Raw genomic sequence first — 7,524 nt, 5'->3', positions numbered from 1 at the left:
AGGGCATCAGCAACTACATTCGCCTTTCCAGGATGATATCGAAGTTCACAATCGTAGTCATTTAATAACTGAATCCAACACCTTTGCCTCATGTTTAATTGCTTCTGGTCAAAGATATGCTGAAGCCTCTTATGATCGGTATACACCGTGATTCTAACCCCATAGAGGTAATGTCTCCACATCTTTAGTGCAAATACCAGAGCTCCTAATTCCAGGTCATGTGTGGTATAGTTCTTCTCATGTTTCTTCAACTGTCTAGATGCATAGGCAATAACCTTTTCAAGTTGCATTAAAATACAACCAAAGCCTTGCTTTGAGGCATCGCAATAAACAAAAAAATCGTCAGTGCCTTCAGGTAAAGATAGAATCAGGGCTGTGGTCAATTTATCCTTCAGAATCTTGAAAGCAAATTCCTGTTCTTCGGACCACTCAAACTTCTTCCCTTTGTGAGTTAACTTTGTAAGGGGTTTAGCAAGGAGGAAAAAATCTTTTATGAATCTTCGATAATAACCGGTAAGTCCCAAAAATTGACGAATATGCTTCGCAGTCTTTGGTATCTCCCAGTTCTGAATAGCAGTAATCTTAGCTGAATCGACATGTATTCCGTTACTATCAACAACATGTCCGAGGAATTGTACGGTCTTGAGCCAAAACTCGCACTTTGAAAACTTAGCGTAGAGTTGTTCTTTTCGTAAGAGTTCAAGAATTATGCGCAAGTGCTGCTCATGTTCTTTCTCACTCTTTGAGTAGATTAAGATGTCGTCAATGAAAACAATGAAAATTTGTCGAGATACGGTTTACAGACACGATTCATAAGATACATGAACACGGCAGGAGCATTAGTTAAGCCAAAGGCATGACACAAAATTCATAGTGCCCATAACGAGTACGAAAAGCATTCTTAGGAATATCGGATTCCTTGAACCTAAGTTGGTGATAACCGGACCTCAGATCAATTTTTGAATAAACACTCGACCCTTGAAGTTGGTTAAATAGATCGTCAATACGCAGTAATGGATAGCGGTCCTTGATAGTAAGCTTGTTGAGTTCGTGGTAATCAATACACATCCTCAACGTACGATCTTTCTTTTTAACAAATAGAATAGGAGCTCCCCATGGGGACGAGCTTGGACGAATGAAACCTTTATCCAATAGTTCCTGGAGTTGGTTGGAAAGTTCCTTCATTTCGGAAGGTGCTAAACGGTATGGTGCTTTAGCAACAGGAGCAGCACCAGGAGATAAATCAATCTGAAATTCGACTTGTCGAGGAGGTGGAAGACCAGGAAGATCTTCAAGAAATACCTCGGGATAATCTCTAACCACGGGCACGTCATCAATAAGCTTTTCCTTCGGTTCGACTATCTTAACATGGGCTAATATCGCGGGATAACCTTTCATAAGGTATTTACGGGTTTTGATGCAAGAAATGATGTTGAGCTAGGAACCACTCTTGTCGCCTTGAATGACGAGATTCTCTCCATTTCCCAACGGAATGTTAACGGTCTTATCAAAACACAAGATTGCAGCATGTAATGGACGTAACCAGTCTATTCCGACTACGACATCGAAGCTTGCTAACTCGACCGGCAAAAGGTCACTCTTAAATTCTTGGTCGGCTAGTTTTAGATTACAGTTTTTATAGATGTGATTAACTTTCATAACTTTTCCGTTTGCTACCTCTACTAGTCGTTTAGGTTGTGGTCTCTCGGTGAATAAGGTACAAAATTCACTAGACACGTAACTCTTATCGGTACCCTTATCGAATAAAATGTTTGCATAGCAATCATTGACAAGAAACGTACCCGTAATGACTTCATCTTCCTCACGGGCTTCCTCATCCGTTATGACAAACGCACAGCTCTTCGCATTGGTGGTATTGGCTCCAGTAGCAGGGGTATCTTTCTTCTTCGAGTAGTGAGGACTAATATGCCCCTTCTCTCCGCAGGTGTAACAAGTAGGAGGAGCTTTAGCAGGAACAACAGCTTTATCTTTCAAAGGAGTCTTACAAGTCTTAGCTACATGTCCCACTTTCTTACATAAAGAACAAGTAGTTGTGCACCGCCCTGGGTGGTGCCTTTCACAACGAGCACAATAGGTCTTAGTCCCTATATAACCGGTCTTAGTGCTATCAGCAGGCTTCTTAGCAATATTCTGGTTTGAACCTTGAGACGGCTCAAATTTTCTTTTACCATCACTACTCTTAGTATCAACTTGCTTACTAGCCAAAGCTCTTCTTCTTTTGGCCATCATCAGATTTTGAGCCATGAGAATCACAGCATCAAGGGTAACTTTCTCAGCAGCGATAACATTTCCCTGAACATCCTCAGGGAGACCTTCAATGTACCTTTCGATCCTTCTCGGCTCATCAGGAAATATTTCGGGACACAAGGTAGAAAGCCCAAGAAAACGATTAGTGTAGCTTTCAATGTCGGTACCCTTAACTTTGAGTTCCCAGAACTCGGCTTCAAGCTTTTGGACTTAACTTCTAGGACAAAACTTATTAACCATCATGCCTTTAAGTTCATCCCATGGGGTTGTATTAGCATTATCGATTCCCACAGACTTAGCATGAGCGGTCCACCAAGTCATAGCATTGCCAGCTAATGAACTAGTGGTATATTTAACTTGGTCATTGTCCCCGCAGTTGCAGACTCGGAAGATGGACTCTAGTTTTTCGAACCATCGGACTAGTTCAATGGCCTCTTCACTTCCCTTGAAAGCGGGAGGATTGCAGTTCATAAAGTCCTTGTAAGAACAAGGTTTTGGTTGATTGTTAGCATGATTAGGTTGGACGTTGCCTTGGGCGGCAGCAAGTAACTGTTGAAATTGCTCATTAGTCAACACAATGTTGTTAACGGTAGGTGTGCGAGCCATGATGCTTCACTACATAAAAGTGAACATAAGTTTGATAAGTTGACAAGTTATAAGTTTGAGCAATTACAAGTATGATAAAGATAAAGTATTGATATCAACATGATATAGATGAAACACTTTATATTATTAGAAACGAGACATTAAATAAGCCTTTTTACTGCACGAGTTGAATATAGAAATAGTTTTAGGCAAAGCCTTTACATAATTAGGAAATAAAAGAATGGAAAAACAAAACAAAAGTCGGGTTCACTTCTTCTTCTCAGCCTCCTTCATAAACTTCTCTATTTTCTCGTTCTTCTCTTTTTGTTTCTCATAGAGATACTCGAGGTTATCATAGAGGTTAGTAACACGGCTATTGACTGTGTTGTTGTAATCCTTTAGAGCAAGCTGCTTATCAACTCGATTTCTCTCCATCTTCATTTGAAAATCAACGTCCTCCTTTAGATAAGCAAGTGACTGCTTTCCCCAGCGGGTGTTGCGTTCTTCCTCATATCTCAGTATCATCAACTCTTTTCTTAGCTTAGCATTCTCTTCCACCAGTTTCTTAAGTTCTCGGTATTTCTCGTCCATTCGAACCTCAACTCTCGCCATGTGGCAAAGCAAACCTTCCAAGTTCTTTTCGGTAGTCTTTCGCAAGTTCATTATCATAAAAAGGAGATCGGGCTCTTTTCCTGAAAGGACCAGTTTCCTCAGGATGTTTCCCCTTATCTTCAGTTCTTGGGTTCGGGTAGTATTCGAGAGACTTAGATGAATCTTGAAGAGTATTTGGATTATAGTTCAATGGTGGTGAGGCAGGACCAAAAAGAGGGCTTCAGACTGGTCTTGCACTTGAAGAGTATCCAGTACCTACTTCGATGGTAGGTTTGAAGTGAGCCACTAATTCAGATGGTTTGAAGAGAGTCATTTTGTTTGGTTGATTAACGCTTGACATCCTAACATTAGGAAAGAGACTTTGATTAGAAGTTTAAGCCAAGATTATTAAAGCAAAGTTGTTAAGATTATAAGGCAATCCTAAGTGCTTTTAGTCTAAGGCAGGAAAGGTTATAGTTTTCTAGATTGCTAAGGCACCCTAGTTAGCAAGTAAGGCACACATAAAGACGCAATCCTGATTCTCTATAACAGCCTGGTTATGCTCTGATACCAATCTATCACACCCCCAGTTAGGGCATGGGTGAATGTGACATTAATATCAAAAATACAAACATATTATATAAATGAGAACGACACTATATGATAAAAACAAACTTTATTGAGTACGCAGCGGAATGAAATAGAATGTCGTTACAAGAATTGAAATTACAATAATGTAAATAAATGCATAAATAATAAATGTGACTCTTTCTTTAAGTCCTAGAGTCCAAGTAGCATCACATAGATAAGAGTAAGCTGATCAATTGTAACCTGAGACAAAAGATGCTAAAGATAGTTGACCGTTGTTTAGACCACAAGATTTTTATTTATAAAAGTAGATCTCGCAGGATCTAAAAGTAGTGCCAAGTTTGTGATATTTAGACTAAACAGTTTCAAAGTTTGCCTCGTGACAATTTGTACTGTCCTTGTCGGTTTGAATCATTATTAAGTAATATAATGACTTGGTCAAATGTATCGGGGACATTACTCCCGATAGGCCTACCCCCAATAATTAAGAATGCGTTCTGTAAAAGCAATTAAAAATATCACAGTGGGGTCTTGCAGGACATAGCCAGGTATAGCACAGTTTAATAGTTGGTACTTGTGTCTAAGTTGTAAATATTAAAAGAAGCATGTGTCTCACCCCAATAAGTTAAATAAGTTGTGCACAATATAAAGTGGGGCTATGAAGTTCACCTTAGTAAGTAGGAGAAGAGTCTGTTATTCCTCGGAATAGAAGAGTTGGATGAATGTGAGCAGAAAGTCAACCTAATGACATTTAAGAGTAGTTAAATGTTTGCCCAAGTTTAAGTTTAAGTATGCAAGTGTTTAAGTGTAGTTCATTTTACTAAATTCCCATTTTTAGTAAGTTTCCACTTTTAGTAAGTTTCCATTTTTAGCAAGTTAGTGTTGAACACTAGTGAGTTGTTCTTAATAAGTCCACCACTTATTAAGTATGTAAGTGACTAGGTGTTGTTCACTTATTGAGTGTATGATCACTATAGTCGGGTTTGATATTGTGCACCATACCCAAACATCTATGCCACCGCTGAGTCACTTGAATGATCTATTGTTACCGGTTGGCCCAGGATCTCTTGACCAGAATCTAAGTCTTGGCATTCGAGATCCACAAGCGTCCCATAATGGTACCAAGGATCACCCTAGGCCTTAAGTAGCGTTGACGTTCGAGTAATTTCACATTATCATGTATGTTATAATCTTATAATATAAGTATTATAATATAAGTAGTATATTATAAGTGTTAGTAGTAGTATAAGTGTTAGGTAGTAGTATGTAGTATAAGTAGTAGTATTAGGGTTTTAATTAATTAGAGTAGTATTAAATATTAGGTTTTAATAATTAATTAATGATTAGGGTTTAAGTAACTAATGTTTAATAATTAAAAAATGATTAGATAATGATTTAGGTTAAATTAGGGTTTAATAATGATTAGGAAATGATTATTATATAATTAGGGTTATATAATTAATGTTTAGGGTTTAAGTAGTATTAGAGTTTTATATTAGTGTAGTGTATGTGTATGTATATGTCATGTGTATATGTATATATATATATATATATATATATATATATATATATATATATATATATATATAGTTTATATTTTTTATATATATCCGTATGTATGTATATATATATATATATAAACTTTTTTTGTACATATATATATATACAAATCGTGTATATATATGTTATGTATATATATTTGTTTCCCTTTTTAACCATTAACAAATCTTTGATAAATCTTTAGGGTTTTTAAGATTCAACAAAACTTTTTTTATATATATATGTAGCCATAGGTATATGTATATGTAGTATATATATATATATATATTTTTTACAATTAATAAACATGAGTAATAACATAAACATGATTAGGTTTTAGGGTTTTGAAGATCTAAACCTTTTTCTTTTTTTGCCGTATATGTATATGTATGTATATGTTTATTATATTTTTTTTTAACATGAACATGTATGTATATGATCAAGAATGAATATGATTATGAATATAAACATAAATTGAAAGATAGAATTTAATAGATTTGGATCTAGGGTTATACCTTGATGATGGATGATGAAGATTAACAAAAAGAAAAGAAGAAAAATTGAAGATGAAGATCCAAGCACTTGAATACTCAAGAACACTTTGAAGATCACGAAGAACACGTTGAAGATCACTTGAAGATTAACCCGAAAACTAGAAGCAAATAACCAAAATAACAAAAAAGTGGTGGTGGTGTTCGGTTTTATTAAAAACCGAATGGTGGTGTGTGGTGTTGATCCTTGGCTGAAAACTACAAGGAGAGGGAGAGGGTTTTAGTTATTTTTGAGAGGTGATTGTAGATGTGATGAATGATGAAAATGAGCTAGCCTTCACCTCCTTTTATAGTTGTAATTGGAAGGATCTAGACCTAGGGATATAATGGGAATACTTGGAGCAAAAGTTAAACTTTAGGGTTAGGTTATGGGTGGTGGTTTTGGCCGATTTTTACAAGGGCAAAATAGTCTTTTTTTTTCCCTCCCTAGGCCACGGCGTTAGGAGAAAGGGAGTGGGACTTTTTCGTTTTAGAACTTGTAGTTTGGTTTGGTTAAAATGGTTCCTTATAAGTTCAAGTTTAAATGTTTAAAGGCTATAAGTTTTAGAGTTTTACATTTTGTTCATGGAAGTTAATAAGCTTTTATTTTTCTCTTTTATTAACTTGTCAATTATTGCACAAAGTTAATTAGTATGTTTTATAATTCTTAAATTTTAATCATTAAGTTTTAATTATATTGTTTGGGCATTTAATATTGGAAAAATATAGAATGGAAAAATGAGGGTCGTTATACTGATATACATATACATATTTATTTATTATTATTATTATTATTATTATTATTATTATTATTATTATTAAAGATTATTATTATTATTAGTATTAGAATACCATTATTACTTATACATAAAATACTACGACGAGGTTCTACTCGCATATTTTCAAAATGGGTTTTCGAGAGGGATAGAGCTAAGGAAATTATGGGTTTTAATTATGAAGGTTATGGGTATTTTTCGGGGGTATGTTCGTGAGGTCAACCTAGTGATGATCATTTCTGTTACGTCTACGTACTTTCCTGCAATATTGAATCCCAATATTGATACGTGAGCACTCATATCCTATCTTTTATATATTAATAGTGTATCACTGACTAGTGCTCGAGTATATATGATTATGCATGCTTGTATGTTTAATTTTATCATTAAATAGTTTATGATAGATCATGAATTTAATACATGTGCTACTAATATAATGTATATGATATGCATGTCGTTGGAAAGCTGGCAAAAAATTAATAACTTTTCATTTAGAAAGCGTATGGTTTCGATGAACGGATTAAAAGATATAGTCAATTGAATTATCTATAATTTTAAGTATTATTGTTAAAATGATTATTATTATTATTATTATTATTATTATTATTATTATTATTATTATTATTATTATTATTATTATTATTATT

Source organism: Rutidosis leptorrhynchoides, chromosome 3 (genome assembly GCF_046630445.1).
Source record: "Rutidosis leptorrhynchoides isolate AG116_Rl617_1_P2 chromosome 3, CSIRO_AGI_Rlap_v1, whole genome shotgun sequence".
NCBI classification, from domain to species: Eukaryota; Viridiplantae; Streptophyta; class Magnoliopsida; order Asterales; family Asteraceae; genus Rutidosis; species Rutidosis leptorrhynchoides.
This window is presented reverse-complemented; position numbering follows the sequence as displayed.